The sequence below is a fragment of the Carcharodon carcharias genome, chromosome 3 (assembly GCF_017639515.1).
Source record: "Carcharodon carcharias isolate sCarCar2 chromosome 3, sCarCar2.pri, whole genome shotgun sequence".
NCBI lineage: Eukaryota > Metazoa > Chordata > Chondrichthyes > Lamniformes > Lamnidae > Carcharodon > Carcharodon carcharias.
Window position 1 is genome coordinate 143,174,509 of NC_054469.1, and position 20,880 is coordinate 143,195,388.

The 20,880-nt window shown below is 41.7% G+C and overlaps 1 protein-coding gene and 1 non-coding gene across 10 annotated transcripts in view; both read right to left on the reverse strand.

Moving 5' to 3' along the window:
• The window catches only part of LOC121275843 (thyroid hormone receptor beta), a 238,376-nt gene that overhangs the window by 69,632 nt on the left and 147,864 nt on the right, over window positions 1-20,880 (reverse strand). The gene's annotated exons all lie outside the window — the stretch shown is intronic.
• On the reverse strand, window positions 17,883-17,995 carry LOC121276662. The gene has a single exon (XR_005942726.1). It is a non-coding gene; the product is annotated as a U5 spliceosomal RNA (small nuclear RNA).

Sequence of the window (20,880 nt, forward strand, 5' to 3'; positions counted from 1 at the left end):
GATTTTAGAGTATTAGCCTTATGGCAAGTTAACACAAAAATGGTGATTAAAATAAGCAGCTCCCAGCAGGCCTTTAGCAGGTGGAGTAATGTCTACTTTATCAAATCAAGAAGGAATTAAAATATTTTAAATTTCAAACAATACAAAGTTGTTTATGTTTTATTGTTTGATCAGTTTTAAGCTCATTGGGTCTATGTGGCTCTCAACTTGAGGTGTATACTTCAGTAAAGGGAATTTTAAAATCTGTTTTCTTAATGCGCGTCTTTGCATTACATTCAAGTAGATACTTGGGAAATGTGAACAAGTTCTATTTAGACAGCAGGAACTGGCCTTTGGCGAAACACAACAAAAAGTGAGAAATCCATTGTTATGTTATTTTGAAACAATCCACGGGTTTGTACAGTTCATATAAAAGATCTTTTCCAAAACATTCCTTTTAAATCATTACATAAAGAGACAAGCAATAAGACTTTAAAGCGATCAAGTCTGACATCTGTTTGTTCTAGGGTACCCTGAGGTAAAGAGTGACTAAGTCTGCAGGAATCAGGTGATTATACCAGTTTAACTTTTTTATGAGGTGAAACCCTACACAACACGTTAATCTTTTCCATATCTGACATAAGTCTTTGTATCAAATGCTGTTCAGTTGAACATTCGTCTGCCAGTTAATTTCTAAAGAAACAAAGTCTAATCGTTATTAAAATAAGTTGTTTGTTTTGATAAATGCTTAGCAAGGATGTTGCTTTCATTGGAACAAATTTTAAGTATGAGCTATCTTAATAATTTGCAAATTATGAAATTAAAAGCAATATACATGGAGGTACAAAAACAAATTAAGTTGCAACATTAATACTCTCAATGAGCCAAAGACCTGCCTTTGGGCAGAGCACACATGAATGAATAAATGAATCAGCACTCTGGGCATTTCTCAATTTTACTGGCATGACTAAATAAGAATAGAGATTTTAAAACGTGTTTTATTCCTACAAAATAAAAATTATTTGTGAGCTCTGGCTCACAAAATTTCTGTAAAGTTTTAATGCTGACAAATTACCTTTTTCCTCAACATTTTCATCTGTAGTAAGCAATCCCTTTAATGGCAAGAGGGATTCATTACTTCTGTTGCCATTAACTCCAGGAAGGATTTCGGATGTTGTAAACTGCAGAACTGCAGTTTCTGCAATCACACTTGTCCTTTGCTTGACTCCTCTTGCCAAATTTCCAGTTTCCCAAATATGTTTGGATGGTGCCTGTTGCATTCCTGTTGCATTTCCAACTGTGAAAGGACTTAGGTGCAGCAACAGCAGAAAAAGTTTTGGAATGACTTTCTATGGAAGGCACATGAATGGCACGAACAAAAATGCATTAAGATATGGCATTCTTGATAGTAGGTGCTCTCCATATACGATTCTGCTGATCCTGCCATTTGCTTGCACCTCAGCATTGAAGTGCAGTTTCACCTGATCGTAATGAATATTTGTATGTTCAATAGTTACTTCATTTTACTTTTGGGGGAAAAACCCCATTACTGACCCATGCTTTGTTTCTGCTCTCTCTATGTACATTTCTGCATCTTCTGAAGTCCCTCCCCTATAACGAAGGTTCAGAACCACAATATCGCTGAATTTATTGCCTAGCCTAAATGATCATTTGAGGACTTTGAGTTCAAAGCTGGTCATGCACAAATTTTAGACTTGGGCCACAAAACACTACGGCTCAGCCTGAACTGACTTTGTCCTTATCACATGTTGTCCTAAGACATACCCGATTACCTCACTGTGACATCTTCTGGAATCATTCAGTAGTCCCTGCATTTCTCTCCTGATACATAGTGCCCTCAGCACCCTGGAGATAGCATCATTTTGCTGGTGCTTTGCTCCCCGCAGTTCTTCACCCCAAAAAAATAGTGTGATGAGATCCAATTACTCCCCCAAAGGAATGGATAGCAAGCTCAGCTAAAGGCTACAAACACTGCTGTCAGAGCTAGTGAATAACGGCGGTAGCAGTAATCAAATTGTTTTTAGCTATATTGGCAGTAAGGAGGCAATAAAGGATTCTGCAGGGCAGATCCAGGTAGCTCCCAGGACATGGCAGCTGATTTAAATGTCCATTTTGGATGAATCTTCACTTGGCAGACTATAATCAATAATGCATGTACAGTCGACACTAAAATTGAAAGCATCAAAGTAGATGAAAATATGGTCCTGGAAAGAATTAGCAATTCCAAAACAGATTGTGCTGTTTTCCCTCATTGCATTGACCCAAGGATGTTCAAAGAAATGTAGCTGTGCACTTGCTTATGGATTTATAAATTGTCTAGAGTCAAGGGGCAGTGTATATGGCTCTTCTCTTGCGATCCAGTTGTTGGCTGTGAGGGCTCACAAAGAAGTGTTGTTCCCCACAGATGGGAGGAAGAGGCCACCCTCTTAGATCAAACAGTCATGGCTGGAAGTGTAGTTAAAACAATTAATCATTATCGTTAGGGAAAAAGTGCTAGGCAAACTTATGGGACTAAAGGCTGACAAGCTGCTTGGTGTACCTGATGCTCTGCATCCTAGGGTCTTAATAGAAGTGGCTGCATAGATAATATTTGCATTGGTTGTAATATTTCAAAATTCTTTAGATTCTGGAAAGGTCCCAGAAGATTGGAAAACTGCAAACGGAATGTCTCATTTCAAGAAAGGAAGGGAGACAAAAAGAAGAAAACTATAGGCCAGTTAGGCTACCATCTGTTGGAAAAATGCTGAAATCCATAATTGTCAAGGAACTATTATATTTTTCTCAAAATTACTGTAGGATACTTTAAAGCAGGCTTATGTGTGTGTATATGGTTCAGTGTGTGTGGCTAAGTTAATTAGAGATGAGTAGACTCCCAGGTTTAAATTATCAAAGAAATGAGGTGTAAAACAGACATTTAAAATAGAGATGAGGTCAGTAGATACATGTGGAAACATGAAAGATTTTTATATTCTGGGAAAAGTGACTTCCAGAGACATGTGGAAACAATAGGATTTACAAATCAAAAGGGATAAACCATATTTAAAGAAGGATGGAAGGCTGTGAGAGGTGTGGCCTTATGAGATCTTGAAAGACGACTGTGTGAAACAGACTTGGGAAAAAGCCTGGAGCCATTCTGAAGAAGTGTGCTATTCCAGTAATCAAAGTTGTGTTAAAAAAGCCTTTGGAAGTCCATTGTCCAATGGGTGCTTGCGGTAATATTGCTGGATGACTTTATAAATTTGGAATCTATTTGGATTGTTACCTTAAAGGGGGTGTGTAGTTGGGAGTCTAGTTAAGTAGAAATTTTGGGAACTGTTATAACTGTGTAACTGTAATCTTGTGTGTGTTTAAGCTTTTTTCTTCTCTTGTTAACAAATGTTTTAATTTAATCTTTAAAATCTCTAAAGATGGTAGTTCATTACTTCTGAATTCAGTACACAAGCCTTCTTTTAATTAATATAAATTGCAAAATCATTGTGATAGCATGGCCAAGTTTCCCTTGTGGATTTGGTAAGCCTGGCAAATATCACCTGACATATCATAACTAAACTGGGGGCTCTTTGCCGGATTTTTAAAATTCCTTGATTGGCTGGAGTTGGTGAATCTTAAGGCTACAAGTATGAGAAGAACATTGAACTCAGGAGTTGGTATTGAGGGATTTTAAAGTGGTTAGACTGCAAAAATGGCTTTAACAATTGCTAAGACTTCTGGAAGCAGAAATTGTAATCCTGGTTGGCTTACAAAAAGTAACTAAGGCACAGTTAACAGTATTGGCGGAGAAGTTGCAGTTAGGTTTAAACACAAAGCAGACATAATTGAAGTCACAGTGCAGCATTTGAAATTGGAAGGGATACCTGAAACAGCTGGAGGTAGTGAGACTTCAGTTATAAATGAAGAAGCTTGAACATGAACAAGCAATATACCTGGAAAAACTTGAATTAGAGGCAAAAGAAAAAAGAACAGAGAGAGAAGAGAAAGGCCAGAAAAAGAGAAAGAAAGAGAATTGGAAAGGCCAGAGGCAGGAGAAAAGGCAAAGGGAAAAGAGAGTGCAATTTAACGAGAAATGGAAGTTAGAAAACTTGACCTCCAGAGGGAAGAGTTAGCAATGGAGGAAAGAGAAAAGGAAAGGGAAAGAGAATACAAGCTTAAAAGGCTGGAAGTTAAAAAAGAGACTTCAGATGCTTAAGAAGATTCTGATGTGCAAACAACCAATTTTAGCCCAAAGCTCAGTGGGAGATGTTTAAATTTGTGCAGGCTCTTCTAAAGTTCGAGGAAAGGAATGTATAGGCATTCTTAATTTCAGTTGAGAAGATAGCTAAGCAAATGAAATGGCCACAAGAAATCTGGACATTGCTTTTACAGTCTACATTGGTAGGTAGAGCTCATGAGGTATATGCATTAATGTCAGAGGAAGTATCAGTGGATTATGAAGCAGTAAAAAAAGGCTACTTTGAGTACATATGAGGCATATGGTTCCTGAGGCGTACAGGCAGAAATTTTGGAATGTAAGGAAACAGCCTGGTCAGACTTATATTGAGTTTGAGAGAGTTTGGATATGGGCATTAAAGGTAGAGACAACGTATGCAGTCCTTAGGGAAGTAATTGTTTTGGAAGAATTTAAAGATTCAATTCCTTCGGTAGTTTAAGCTCATGTGGAAGAACAGAGGGTTAAAACGGCTAGGTATGCAGCAGAGATAACTGATGATTATGAGCTAGTCCATAGATCTAAACCTTTTTTTCAAAGGAAGGCAGGTAGTCAGGGAAGAGAAGGAGCAGTCGGAAATTTTCAGGAAGTTTCTCCTCAGACCAGAAAGGAATCTGCTGAGGGTAGAAATGATGCTCAAAGACATAAATGTTTTCACTGTAATAAGGTGGAGCACACAAAGTTAATGGCCAGAATTTTGCCTTTGATGGGCAGGCGGGCCTGACGGACTCAGCAGCAGGCAGGCAACTGATTGCCGCCACTGAAACGGGCCACGCTGCTATTTTCTGCTGGCAGGCCAATTAAGGCCCGCCCAGCAGGTTAGTGACTTCCGTGGAGAATGGGAAAATAGTCGTGGAGGCGGGCGTGCTCAAACCACCGGTTCCAATGGGGAACCAGCAGCCTGTATAAAGAGTGGCCAGGCAGCCTCCTTGAGGCAGTTCACCATGGACACTCGGGAACAGAGAGAGAGGCAGCTGTGGTTCCACAAGAGCATGAGTAGGGGGGGGGGGGGGAGGTGGGCGCTGGCTGCAGGAGAGGCCAGTGAGGGACCAGTGTGCCCCTCGCTTCTTTGATGCGTGCCTTGCTGTCCTCCTCCAAGAGGTGTCCAGCTGTCAGGATATTTTGTATCTGGAGTTTGGGAGGAGGAGATCCCCCTATGTCACCAGGCAAGCGTGGAAGGAGGTGGGTGACGCTGTAAGCACCCATGATGATGTGCAGCGCACAGGCACGCAGTGCCACAAGCGATTCAATGCTTTGCTGCACTCTGTAAGGATGAGTGCCATGTCAGCCTTGGCAACTTGACCCAGCAGGTAGCCATAGCCTTTGAGCAACCCCCCCCCCGCCCCACGTCTTGCTGTCATTACTGCACTGGGCATTTGGCGCACGCTGGGTGGGCAAACAGATAGTGACCATGATTACATCAGCCTTAATGGTTGAGAAGTTAGGTTCTCCCTGCAGCATATGTTGGTGTTTGTCGCATTTGAGTTGTCTGGGGGCAGACACATACTCAGAACTCCAACACATGTCTTATTGATGGTGATGAGATGGTGGAAGGGAAGCCGCAACGTGTCGTGGCCAAGAGCCATCTGCTGGCCTCGGCGCCGCATCTAGTTGTGCCTCCTTGCCATGGGTGTTAAGACCTGTGTGCTATTCAAAGTGATGGATGCCGAATGTGTCCAAGGTGTCCATTGGGGGAGGGGGTTGGGAGCAGCCGTTATATCTTCTGGTGACTGATCACCAGTAGTGTGGATAGGAGCTGCTGGAGGCTTCAGATGGGCCACTGTGGTTGGGGTGCAACATGCAGATGCACAGTACATGAGTGATCAACCCCAATAAATCCTCTTCTCTGTTCTGCAGGCAAAAACTGAGCACAATCAAAGGGAGCGCCAGAGGACTGGTGGTAGGCACGCCCAAATCCAGCACCTCAGCACCTTTGAGGAGCAGGCCATGGAGCTGGGGAGGAGGCAGGCGGCCAGGGCGGCAGGTGTCAGTGAGGCTGGGGTCCAGCGGCCAGGTATTTCCACTCTGCACACCATCCAAACCACTGATGGTTGCTGCAGTCATTAACGCTGCAACACTGCTCATTCACAGACTGAGACACTCTGACGTGTGGGTCATACACAAAGGTCTCTCGTCCCCTTGAGGATTCGCGTCTCCAGCACCTTCCAAAGTCGCCTTATCCCATTTGTGACCACTATAGTTCCATGGCCTAATATGCCATGGCATTGCTGCTGCACAGCCAAAGACGTTTTGCATCTGAGGGGGTTTGGGACCTTCACCACCCTTTCAGCCAGTGTGTCCCACATTACTCTGTCCAAAAAGTCCTCGGCACCTCAGCTGTGAACCTCATGTCACTCAACTTAACTAAATGCCACCACGTTACTCAAACCTGTGCCAAGGGGAAATGTTGCCTTCTGCCCACCTGTTCTATATTCCTCCTAACGGTATGAAGGTCAATAATGTGACCTGTCAATCTCCTGTGATCCACGGCAAATGTCGCAAGTGTTTGCGATGTTTCCTCAGCCCTGCAACTATCCAGGCGGCATGCATCCAGGTCAGGAACCTCTGCACTCTCCCAACTCCGATGGCACATAACATGCCACGTGGCATTCCTGAGGCCATCTGACCAGCCTGTCTGTATGCGTGTCTAATGTTTGGGGCTCCTCTTGACTCTTTTCCACTCCACCAATGTTCATCTCCTTAGGGTCTTGAAGGGTGAGCGACTTATGAAGCTGGGGAGGAAAGAGATGAAAGGTTTAACTGACTGTACGCTAACTGATGCACTGTCCTTGTTGTTAATTTCAGCATCACCACCACATGGCCACGCCCAACGACACCACAGTCCCCCCTCGATACCTGAGGCCCAAGATGTGCAACTTGCGGCACATCATTTCAGCTAGCCAGGCACCAGCGCAGACATAAACACTTCGGTGGGGAATTTAACATCAGCTAGTGTCCTGGGTCACAGTGGAGAGGGCACTTCACATTCGCTGGAGGAGATGGCACGGACAGAGAGTGCCGATGGTGCCAGCAGCCGGAGGACTGCAGGGGACCAGGCACATGCTGAGTCCGGCACGGATGACGTGCCTCTGAAGTTGTCACCAATGCAGCAGCTACAGGACAAGCAACAGGAATGGTGTTTGCATCTGGCAGGGTTGCATGATGGTATGCTTCAGTTGGTCTCTGCAATGGAGGAGTCCAGGCAGAGTGCAAGTGAAGGCATGAACCTCAGGGCAGAGCTTCACATTTCCTCCACTGAGTGATTGGCGACTCTCATGGAGAGACGGTTCGATCGGATGGAGACTCTTCTGATTGGGTTACGCTCTGACCTGCAAGCCCTCACAGCGGTAATGGCCATGTGTGGTCATTCGCAATGTGTGAGATGTTCTGGGCACCAAGTATCCCAGCTCGGTGCCCATGCATCTGCGGTGAGCAGGGAGGCTGCGACAACTGGGGAGGTGCCAGTTCTGGAACTGGCCACTCCCTCCCAGGGCCCATCACATGTTCCACGGGCCAGAGGACGACCGCCAAGGTCATTGAGGCCAACAGGACAGCAGAGTCAGCAGGCTGTCTCACAAGCCACTCCAAGCAATGGGGCAGCACCTAGACGTAGCACCTGCAAACGAAAGCATAAGGCACGTTAGGCACTCAATGGGTATGTCACTGGTAATTTTGTGCTGGCCTTAGATTAGGGAAAATATACTTATACCAGAGAGACGTTTCTGTTTTATGTTGGACAGAATAAAGTCCACTTTTCTGGCCATGGCTGAGGGTGTTTCCTTTGTGCTGCATTTGTCTTTTTCACAGACATCTCATGAGTGTTTGAGTGAACATTGATGTTTCTGTACTAAGCCCTTAGTTGCAGCTGATAAGGTAGAAGATGTAGCACCTAAGTGCCACGTGTGGAAGCGCCAGGCAATGCTGGGCCTGCTGATGCATGTGTGCGGAGCTTGCTGAAGGTCCATAGGATTAAAGTGTTCTGGGTGTCCCTGCCTCCTTGGTGTAGTAGCGGGTCGGCATGCTGCCCCTCATCCTCGCCCTTTGCTTCCTCATCCTCTGAGCCACTGCTGGATTCATCATGTGCAGCCTCATCCAGGGCGTCAAGGTCTTCATCGTCAACTGCATCCCCCCTTTCCAGTGCAAGATTGTGCAGAGTGCAGCACGCTATCATTATCAGAGAGACGCGATCTGGAGAGTACTGGAGTGCGTCCCCTGAGCGGTCCAGGCAACGGAAGCGCATCTTGAGAAGACGATGGGTCTCTCCACTACAGCCGTTCTGGTGCCCTGGCTCCTATTGTACCGCTGCTCAGCTTCTGTTCTTGGATGGCGGAGAGGCGTCATGAGCCACCTTCTGAGGCGATAGCCCTTATCACCCAGCAGCCAACCATCTAGCCGAGCCGGAGCACTGAACAGCCCCGGCACCTGGGAGTGTCTGAGGATGTAGGCGTCGTGGGAGCTGCCTGGGTACCTTGCACAAACTTGCAGAATCTGCATCTTGTGGTCACACACTATCTGCACGTTCATGGAGTGGAAGCCCTTCCTGTTGACAAAGTCACTGGGCTCACCTGCTGGCACCTTGATGGCCACATGTGTACAGTCTATTGCACCCTAGACATGGGGGAAGCCAGCGATCACCGCAAAGCCTCTGGCTTGCTCTGTCTGACTGGCATTGTCCCACCGGTAATTGGATGAAGGTCAATGCACGCCTGAATAGAGCGTCTGTCACCTGCTTGACACAAGTGTGGACAGCTGATTGGGAGACACCGCAAAGATCACCCACCAACCCCTGGAAGGAGCCAGAGGCATAGAAGTGGAAGGCAACTGTGAGTTTCAGAGCCGCTGGAATGGGGCGTCCCCCACACAGTTAGGAGATATCTCAGGGCCAATCATCTGACAGATATAGTTAACTGTCTCCTTTGACAGCCGGAGCCTCCTTTGGCACTGCACCTTAGTCATATTGAGGTAGATGCTTCGCCGACTGTATACCCTGGCAGCAGGATAGTGGCGCCTTTGACAACCTCTTGGCCCTGCACCCCTTGTGCCTGCGCCTGGCCTCCCAAAGGTGGCTCTCCTGGAAGCTGATTGTCCAGTCCTGGCCTCCTCCTTATTCTATCCCTATCTTCCTCCTCAGAAGAGCTGCCTCCAGTGGAGATGTCAGAACCCATACACCCCGGCTAAATGGAAGCCTCCAGAAAGCTGCAGACCCGAGAAAGATACCTGTCTGCAGACTGGTTGCAAAGTACAAAAAAGCTCTTGGAAATCGATGTGAACTGCTAACAATCAAATACGCTATTTTAAAACACTTTCTGCAATTAAAACTAATCACCTGCCCGTTGGGCCTGTGCGCTGACCTGAAGTTCGCACGGGCCCCTCAAAATCCTGGACAATTGGCAAGTTAAAGGCCTTAACGAGGCCTTTAATTAATGGCAGGCGAGTGTCCTGCTGCAGTGCGCGCCTCCCCACCGAAATATCGTGGTGCCGCGCGCTGACATCGGGATGCTCGCATGACATTTTAAGCGCTGACATGGGCGCTCCGTCACCCGCACATCAGCCAGAAAATTCTGCCCAATGTGTTGGAGGTTACAGGGAAAACCTGGTGCAGTAGTTGGAACACAGAAAAGTTCTGGAAATAAGAGTGCTGTGGGTTCTGAGATCCAGGGGCAGGAAAAACTGGTGGTTTGTGTACATGTGAAGGAGGAAGAATCAGTTGTAGGTAATGTAGTGGAAATGTGTTCACAATTTATCCAAGGGAGTGCTGAAGGCAAGTTACAGAAATGTTTAAAGATTTTGCGTGTGAAGGGTAAGTTTTTCCATGTGTGCAGGGTGTAGCAGGCAAAGATGTTAAAATTTTAAAGAATACAGGGGCTAGTCAATCCTTAATGTCATGGGATAGTGATATTTGTTGTCCAGAGGGAATATTGCAGGAAAGAGTGGTGATAAGTGGAATTCATGGAGATGCTAAAGCTATTCCATTGTGCAATGCAAATTTAAAAAGTAAGCTGAAAACAGGTGAGGTGATGGTCTTAGTAAAGGAAAAATTGCCCATCACAGGGGTTCAATTTTTCTTAGGTAATGATATAGCTAGGTCAGAGGTGTTGGTGATGCCTACTGTAGTTGAGCAGCCTGTGGAGATGCATTCAACAGAGATGTTGCAGAAAGAACATCCTGGATTGTTTCCAGATTGTGCGGTAATGAGATCATAAGCTCACAGGTTGAAACAGGAGGAGGAGGAGTTTAAAAGGCAGGGGAAGAATGCTGGCATCCAATTAGCTGGATCTGTTTCTGAAAAGGTTGTGCAGGAACAGAAGGTTGAAGAGTGAGGCTGAAGCGTTTAGCTGAGTGAAATTGGTAGAGTTATAGCAGAAGGATCTACGAATAAAGCAGTTATATCAGACAGCTTATTCAGATCCAGAGGCAAAATGTAATCCATGTTATTACCTTAAAGGTAATGTGTAATGAGGAAATGGAGACCGTCTCATATTCCAGCAGATGAGAAGTGGGTGGTAGTACTTCAAATAATTCTACCATCTGGATACAGAAATGAAATATTTAGAGTAGATCATGAAATTCCATTAGCTAGACATTTAGGAATTAGGAAAACTCAGGCGATAATACAAAAACATTTTTATTGGTCTGGACCACATAAAGATGTAGTCAAATTCTGCAGATTATGTCACACATTTCAGGTGAAGGGAAAACTTCAAGCAGTGATTAACCCTGCACCTTTAATTCAGATTCAAGTATTTGAGGAACCTTTTACCAGAGTCCTGATTGATTGTGTAGGGCCCCTCCTTAAGACCAAAGGTGGAAGTCAGCACTTGCTGACAAGCCTGGATGTGTCTACTAGATTTCCGGAAGTGATACCTTTACAAAATATTACAGCAAAGAGAATTGAAACCAAGTTGACCAAATATTTTTTAACAAGATATGGGTTACCAGAAGAAATACAGTCAGATCAGGGCTCGAATTTCATGGCACAGCTGTTTAAGGAAGTAATGAACAACCTGGGATAAAACAGTTTAAATCATCAGATTATCACCCTGAATCACAAGGTGCTTTAGAGAGATGACATCAAAAAAAAACTATGATGAGAGCTTATAGTTAAGACTACCCACAGGACCAGGATCAGGGGATTCCTTTCCTGTTAATTGCTATTAGGGATGCCCCTAATGAATTGACAGGATTTAGTCCTTTTGAATTAGTCTATGGTCAGGAAGTAAGGGGGCCACTTAAGTTGATTCGGGAGAAACTAGTGGGTCAGAATTCAGAAGCGACTCTCCTGGATTATTTGACAAAATTTGGAGAAAGATTGAACAGAGCATGTGAGTTAGCTAAGGAACATTTAAATATATCACAGCATGTGATGACAACAAATGCAGATAAGAGGGTAAAAGCTTGTAGTTCTGTTGCTAGAGAAAAGCTGTTAGTTTTGTTACCAGTGTCATGTGAGCCATTAAAGGCAAAGTTTAGTAGGCCTTACAGGATTGAAATGAGACTGGGTGAAGTAAATTATTTAATAAATGCTCCAGATAGAAGAAAGAAGCAGAGGGTATGTCATATAAAAATGTTTAAAAAGTACTTTGACAAGGAAGGTAACCAAAAGGAGGTATTAGTAGTGGAGGTATTAGTAGTGGTAGATAAGGAAAAAGGTGGAAATGAAGGATCCTGAAATTGACTTTCCTCTAATCAAATTGGATAATGAGGGGGCACTTTAAAATTTAAATGTAATACGGAGTTACCTTCTAGGCAAGTGTCAAAGTGATTTGGAAAAGCTTTTGCAGTCACACAAAGCTACACATGATGCAGATGTGGGAGATTCCGTTTCAATAAGGCAACATCCTTATAGATTAAATCCAGTAAAATTAGCTCAAGTACAAAAAGAAATCGAATTCATGTTTCAGAATTACATTATAAAGTCTAGTAATAGTAACTGGAGTTCACCTATTATGATGGTACCGAAGCCAGATGGAATGAAAAGACTGTGTGTGGACTATCAAAAAGTAAACACAGTGACAAAAGCGGATTCATTTCTTATTCCACGGTTGGAAGACTGCACTGAGAAAGTGGGACAGAGTTTATCACAAGGATTGACTTGCTGCAAGGATATTGGCAAGTACCGTTAGCAGAAAGAGCAAAAGAGATATTGGCATTTGTAACACCAGATGAACTAAATCAGTTTAAAGTTATGCCATTTGGTATGAAGAATGCACCAGCAACATTTCAAAGACTGACGAACAAGTAATTGCAGGACTGGACAATTATGCTGTTTATATTAACGTCTTGGTGGCTTTCAGTCAAATGTGGGAGGAGAATTTACAACATCTGAAAGAATTGTTTGATTGACTGCAAGAAGTTAATTTGGTGGTGAACTTGGCTACGAGTGAATTTGCAAAAGCTTAAGTTACATATCTAGGCCATACTGTTGGACATGGTCAGGTGGCCCCAAGAGATTGTAAAGTAAAAGCCATCATGAATTTCCCAGTGCCTACAACAAAAAGGGAAGTTTTGGAATTTCTGGGCATCAGTGGATTTTACTGGAAGTTTGCACCAAATTTTAGCAGTGTGGTTGCTCTATTGACTGAACTACTGAAAAGAAATTTCAAAGGACACAGGGTAGTCAGAATGCATTTGACAGTTTAAAAATTGTGTGGACAACTACACCAGTTTTGGCAGCACCTAATTATGCCAAGCAGTTTAAGTTGGCAATTGATGCAACTGATTTGCATATTGGGCCTGTGTTGTTACAAGATGAAAAAACAGGAATTGAAAAGCCAGCAGGATATTTTTCATGGAATAGATCAGAATAGATACTCAACCATTGAAAAAGAGGCTCTAGGTCTGGTGTTAGCATTGCAGTATTTCAAGGTTTATGTTGCAAGCAATTCTTCAGAAACAATTGTTTATACAAACCACAATCCTTTGAATCTTCTGGACAAATTTTGAGACCGAAGTGTAAGAATGTTCAGATGGAGTTTATTACTGCAACCATTTAACTCACAGATTATACATGTGGCTGGATGAGAAAATTTAATTGTGGATGTATTGTCAAGAGTTTACAGTTCAAAGGAAATTGGACATTTGAAACATGGACACTGGATTGAAATAACCTCTATCAATACAAAGAATTTGTATTAGTTGTTATGCTAATGCATGCACCTGCTGGTGTAATAGTTTTGTGTATGTAGATAAGAATAGTATGCAATGAAAGATGGGCTGAGAAAGTGAAACTGTCTTTTAAAATTATGACAGTTCATTTTCCCAAAAGGATGGAGGATAGGGACTATCATATTTTTCTTAATATTACTGTGGGATACTTTAAAGCAGGCTTATGTCTGTTTGTGTGTATGGTTCTATGTGTGTGGCTAATTTAATTGCACTAGAGATGATTAGGCTCCAAGGTTTAAATTATCAAAGAAGTGAGGTGTAAAACAGACATTTAAAATGGAGATGATTAAAGGTCGGGTGAGGTCAGTAGATACGGTGTGAATGGAATTTGCATTTTTAGGTAAGTGGAGAAGTGTTTGATTTTCAGAGACATGGAAAATGATTACAACTGGCAAGATAAATAAGGCAAAGTGATTATGTTGATTTTTCCCCAAATGTGCTGGCTTTTGATCATGAAAATTTTTTATATTCTTACTTAATATTCAATCTTAGAGATTATCTTTCAGAGGGGTCAGCTTAGCCAGTGGCACTTACTGAAACACTGGTCCATCCCGAGCAAGTTTCTGGTGTTAAAAGAAGGATTGGCAGGCCAGGCAAAAGAAACTTGTAAAAGGATTTGACCAGTGAACTGCATCTTGACCAACCCCAATGTAGGGCATCTAAATTTTTAATACAATTAGAAAATAATTTAAGGCACTTCATTTACCCATCTGCTTTACCTGTACTTATAGCCCCACTGCCAGCACAGCAGAATTGGGAAGCTCCTTTAACATTAACCACTAGATTTGATCCAGTAGATTTTAGAAAAGGATGGTGCACAATTTTATCAACTGTTTTATGAGTGAAAAAGTTGAAGTTAATTGATTTTATTCATGCTCTGTAATGTGGAACTTAGCTTGAGTCTGAAAACAAGCCACCAATGGTTCAATTAATGCTGCCCCTACAACATATTCTCTTAGCCTCAGAGAAAGACAGTTGTAAAGGGTAATGTGGCCAATGAAAGGTAGATGCCTCTCATTTGCTACCCCCTGTAAACTTGAGGCCACCCAAAACTCTGCTGCCTGTGTTCTAAAGCACACCAAGTCCCATTCACCCATTACCCCTGAACTTATTGACCTACATTGGCTCCTGGTTAAGCGATGCCTCTATTTGAAGTTTTCATCTTTGTTTCCAATCCTTGCTGCTTCTGATCTCTAATCTCCTCCAGTCCCCAAGCCTCAGACATCTACACTCCTCCAATTTTAGTCTCTTGGACATCCCTGCTTTTAATTGCTCTACCATTCATAGCCATGCCTTTAGCTGTCAGCGCCCTAAGCTCTGGAATTCTCGCCATTAACTTGTCCAATGCTATTTCCTCCTTTAAGATGTTCCTTAAAACTTACCTCTCTGATCCTTCTGGTGACCTGACCTAATATCTCTTGGCTTTGTGTCAGATCTTGCTTGGTATCACTTTTGTGAAGCACCTTGGAACATCCTACTTAATTAAGGACATTGGCAAAACTGTAACTGATGATAAGAAAATAGTAGACTTATGAAATGAATAATTTGTATCTGTCTTTGGTACAAATAAAGGACAAAATAACAAGGGTACAAGGGAACCTAAAAGCAAAAGAAAAATATAATGGAAAAATGAGGGAACTCATGCCTGTTGTAGCACTCTTGCCTCAAAGCCAGAAGATTGTGGGTTCCAGTCCCACACCAGAGACTTGAGCATATAGTATAGGCTGGCACTTCAGTGTAGTATTGAGGAAATTCTGCACTGTCGTCAGCGGTGCAATCTTTTGGAGCAGATGGTAAACTGAGGCCTTGTCTGGTTTCTTAGATAGATGTAGAAGTTCTGACTGGATTATTTTGAATACATAAGTTTTCCTGGTGTCCTGGCTAACATTCATTCCTCAATCAACACTGAAAACAGATGATACAGTCATTTATTTCAGTATTGTGTTTAGGAGCTTGCTTTACACAAACTGGCTGCCAATGCAGCAATGACTATACTTCAAAAGTATTTCATTAGCTGCAAAGCATTTTGGCATATCACGTTGCAAAACTTGCTATATAAATACAAGTCTTACTTCTTTCTATAAGATAGATCAAACTCCAGAGAGTGGAGGAATGGAGAAGCTAGGTAACTACTGACTTGTCAGTTTAACATTAATTTATGGGGAAGTTACTGTCAGAGATAGAGTAACTGAGCATTTGACCAAGTGTGAGCTGATCAAACCTAGTCAGCAAGGATTTGTGAAGAGTAGTCATATCTGACTAATCTGGTTGAAGTTTTTGAGGAGGTCATTGGCATGGTGGATGGGTAGGTGTCCATGGATCTCATCTGTACAGACATTTAAAAATTATTTTCATAAGATGTGGGTATCACTGGCAAGGCCACATTTATTGCCCATCCATAACTGCCCTCGAGAGGTGGTGGTGAACCACCTTCTTGAACCCCAGCAGTCCATCTGGTGAAGTAACACCCAGAGTGCTGTTGGGAAGGGATGCCAGGATTTCCACCCAGCAACAGTAAAGGAAAGGCAATATAGTACCACAGCAGCATTATGTATGGCTTGGAGGAGAATTTGCAGGTGGTGGTGTATAGTAGGGTCTGGCACAAAAATGTAGGACTGAATACACACAGTGATATAAGAGAACGCATGACCCGCACCTAGGGTCAGAGCTGTGTGTAGAAGCAAGCATGGAGACAGTTCCTAGCTTGGACCTTAACTGTACCGATCTATATAGTTTTTAGTAGTTAATAAATATTTACTGTTGAACTACCTAAGACGATGAATGCCTTAATAAGACCTACGCTCAACACTTCTATATGTCTACCTCCCTTGTCCTTCTGAGTGGTGGAGGTTGTGAGCTCGGAAGGTACTGCCAAAGGAGGCTTGATGAGTTCAGAGGGCATTTGGAGATAAAGCGAATGTTTTCTGGTTGGCACTATGCGCTACAAAGCAACACCAGCTTTTCACCAGATATGCATAAAAGAATTGGATATAAGAACAGGGATTTATACGTACAAGTTTGCAGATGACCCTAAGATATTAGGCAAAATTATATAGAGTTCAATGTGAGGAAGTGTGAGGGACCGAGAAAGCCAAATGGGAATATTTTTCTAATGGCGAGACTGAGTTGTGGAGGAACAAAGGGGAATGTAGTCAAAATGTTAACTGAATATTGGTCATTATCTCAAGAAGGCTGGAATATAAGATTGAGGAAGTTACGCTTCAGTCGTACTAAGACTTGATCAGAGCCCAACCAAATGATTGGGTTCAGTCTTTCCTTGGAGGGGGTGCAGTACAGTTTAAGTGATTGGTTTATGGGGACAGGTTTCATAATCTTGAGTTTTATTCCCTTGATTTAAGAAGGCTGAGGGATAATCTAAGTGAGATATTCAAAATGATGAAGTGATGTTATAGGATAGACACAGACCAGTTATTTCCTCTGGTGGGGGATTGCCTCTCAAGGAGGCATAACCTTAAACTTACAAACAGGCAATTTAAGAAATTAGGAAACATTTTTCCCACAAAGGGTAATAAGAATTTGGGAACGGTAACCCCATTTCCCTCCCCACCCCCACCTCCCACAAAAGGCTGTGAATGCTGGGTCAATTGAAATTTCAAGACCAAGACAGATTATTGTTAGGTAAAAGAATCAAGGGATACAGAGTATAAGCGGGTCAGTGGAGTTGGGTTATAGATGAGCCATGATCAGACAGGCTGGTGGGACTGAATGACCTACTCCTATTCCTCTGACCAATGTGCAGGTGGGTCAGGATCACTTGTTTGGAAAATGTAGAGTCCCAGGGAATAACCTGTGGCCTTCCAAAGGCAGCAGTCACACAGGAAATTCACCAGTAAGCAATTAACATCCAGGATCTGTGCAGACCTCGAATTTATTTTAAAGAAACACTGAGCCTGTAAATATCTTCGACTTTAAATGGGTTTCAATATGTGATCAAGCAGCAATCAAATCTTATACTCAAACTGAACAATTTCTGGTTCTGCAATCTTAGAGATGGAAAAAAGACATTAAAACATTCTGATTATGTAAAACATATGTTGTCAAGATTTTGTAATACAATCAGCAAGCATGTGACAGCTGATTAAAAGCCAAGGACCTACATCTAGAAAATTATTACAAATTATTGGAAAAAGATGCCAGCGATGTCTTGAAATGCTGCTGATATCTATTTCTCATCAAATGAACTGATTCAGTCGGATTTTATTGCTCTCATTGCCAGAAACTGGCCCAATCTGATCTTGTCCATAATAATGCAATTTTCACACTCTGATTAATAATCTATAACTAGTCAAGTGACTATCAAGGCTGTTAGTTGGGCTGTGGAGAGTAGGAAACTGAGCAGATCAATAGATGTTTGAGCAAGTTTTGTTGAAACAGTTCAGTGCATCTAGTTCCCTGCATTTGAACAGTCAGTGGTTAAATGAGGAACAGCTGGTTATCATCTCATCCTCGCTGCCATAGGCTGTATCCATTTTAGTTGCTGGTCTTTTTTTCAGCCCCACTAAAGCAGGGCCAAAAAAAAATTAATTCAAGCTCTGAGTGCTCCTCTTCACGGAAATTTTTAGTAAAAGGCAAAAGATTTATACAATCTGAAGAGAAACTGCCTCAATTTTCGTACCAATTCAAAAAGGAATCGTTACATGATGCCCTTGTTCATCTAAATACTTTGTTACATCTATTTATTTTCAATACTTGATAATACATGTGACTATAACTAGAAGAAAATCAAAGTTGGGAATCAGGAAGGGGAGCTGCCATTTAAATACTGCAGTGCGGAGAGAAGAATGAATTCTTATCTGCCCTTCCAACATGGTGCTAATCTTATATAAGATGATCAGTAAATAATTTTTTTAAAAACGATTTAGGCCTTCATTTCAGCTAATACAGATGCCCCAAGTCAATCATATTCATTAAACAATAATTTTTGATCAATTCCACTGGTGGCAGACTTAGAGGGTGATGGACTTACTGTATAACTCAATACCAGGACTAAACATTTACTTGAATAGCATGTTGTTCCCCAAGTCCCAAGACTTTACATTTGCCTGTACCTCTGTCACTGATATGCATTTAACATAAATACCTTTAAAAAGCTGCAGGGAAAATATAATTCAAAACTGGGCTCACAAAACCTTGTTGCAATTTCTTATAAAATCACCCATACTCTTAACCATCATCCTGGTTTTATTGATAGCAAGGTATCTTTGAAATATGGTCAATGATTGCTATGACAAATGATAAATATCTCACACTGTAAATATATGCAACCTATACTCTTTTTGGACAGAATTTTGATTAGGTTTTGCTGTATAGCTTACATTACCTCACAAAAACAAAAATACTTGGAAAAACTCAGCAGGTCTGGCGGCATCTGCGGAGAGAAGCACAGTTAACGTTAAAATAGAAGAGAGGTGAAATATAAGCTGGTTTACCTCTCTTCTATTTTTACTTGGTTCTGTTGAAGGGTCATTTGGACCCGAAACATTAACTGTGCTCCTCTTCGCAGATGCTGCCAGACCTGCTGAGTTTTTCCAAGTATTTTTGTTTTTGTTTTGGATTTCCAGCAACCGCAGTTTTTTGCTTTTACATTACCTCACCATTTCTTTCACGTTCTGAAATAAATACAGTAGTAATTCAGAATTCTCTACCAAAAAAAGTCCTATAAGAAAAGCTGTTGTGGCATATTAAACATTTTTTGCACTGGATATAGAATAGGCAGCTGTCCTCAATGTTCGTGTCTCTGCTCCAGTACAGTTTCTTAATCATTTCTTTGTGTCAGTAGCATCTCCTTATTGACTTTATGAGTAGTTACAGCTGGCAAGCCTGTTGTCACACAAGGTGTCCACAAATAACTAATTGGGACAAATTTGTTCTCTTCTGTTGGAAGATACAGAGAGAAGAAATGATAAAATGTACTTTACTGTGTTCAGTGCACCAGATCTTAGGGCAGCTAAATAACATTTTAATACAGCTATCCAGAAATATGCAACCACATGCACAGAGGCCTTAGAATTCCCTCATTCTGCTTCACGATATGGGAAATCTATTAAAAAATACTTGCAGATATTGCTGTACTGCAAATTTACTGCACTATTCAAAGTAATTATTAGTAGCCTAGCAACTGACAAAATAATCCTAGTCATTTAGAGTTCACCTTAAGGTTTGGGCCTCTTATCATTTAGCATTTTGTCATGAACAACTAGTGCTGAGGCTATACTTCAGAATTTTTGATATCATACAAATTAAATTAAAATATCAGATTCCAAAGTAGCTCTGTTCAGGGCTATGGGAAAAAATACTTGACAATGCTGCTTGTAGCAATGAAGTTTGACTGGATTTCAAAATTAAGTGCATTAGGTATGCAAAAGGATTTACAACAACATTCTTTGTACTATAATGATTAAGTATTTAAGTTTTCTGTTGTTAATGTCCTCAATAATCTTCTCTAGTAAATCCAAGTGAACTATAGCCACTGTAGCGATTAAGCTTGAGACCTTTTAATGAACATGGCAACATAAATGGCTGAAGTTAGAAATAAAAAGAATGATTAAATATGACATTCCTAGTCAGTCAATCAATAGGTGTCATAAAACATGGTTATCCCCATGATTAATCTGTCTAAATCTTATTGATTTACTAACTGCTTGATATGGATGGTATTTAAGTTTTGTACTTAAAGTAGCTTTAATGATGAGGAGAGGAGATCAGCTTATCATGTATTTTTAACATCTAATCAGAAGCTACTGTCCACTCTTTTCCCTTTGCTAATGTTTATGTCATATATGTGTGTTGAGAGAAATTCATTTTTCATCTCAGTAGGCTGTCATCAGACTGGATTCACTATGGATTAGATTTTACCAAACACAATATCCGGCGCAGGTATGCTTTCTATGCAAAAGGTTGACTTAAAACAAAATTGAAGTAATTGTTTTGCCCCTTGAATACATCTGTTCCTTTTACCAATTAGCAATCAGTGCTTTGTGTGAAGTTTGATCAAAAGTTGAGCCAACTAAAAAAAATCATCAATCTGACAGCATATGCAATTAAATTAATTATGCATAAATTACACTAAAGCTGTTAAAACAAAAAATGAGCTGCTTAAATAATGCTGAAAGTGGAAATTCATTAACATCGAGTGGAACTGTTTCACTAGGAGCATTGCCGTATTCATCTTCGTAGATGTTAAACACAGAAGCTGTTCCTTGTTTGATTCTTCCTGGACTTTCTCAATTTGTTAGAATGTTGCTCTAAGGCTATAATAAACTCCAGTGACAAAAGGTTGTGAAGTTGATAATGTATGTTAACATGGAAAGGAGGAATGGTTCCAGGCAGATCTGATTTTTTCCATTCAGTTGTCATACTGACTTGATCTGCATCACAATTATTAGGCAGAAGTGAGGGGAAGTTAGGTAATTCAACTTGGTTTAGGTGAAAAATGTCTGGCATGGGAGGAGCAGAAAAATTGGGGGGACAAAATTGAGTAGTGGAATAAA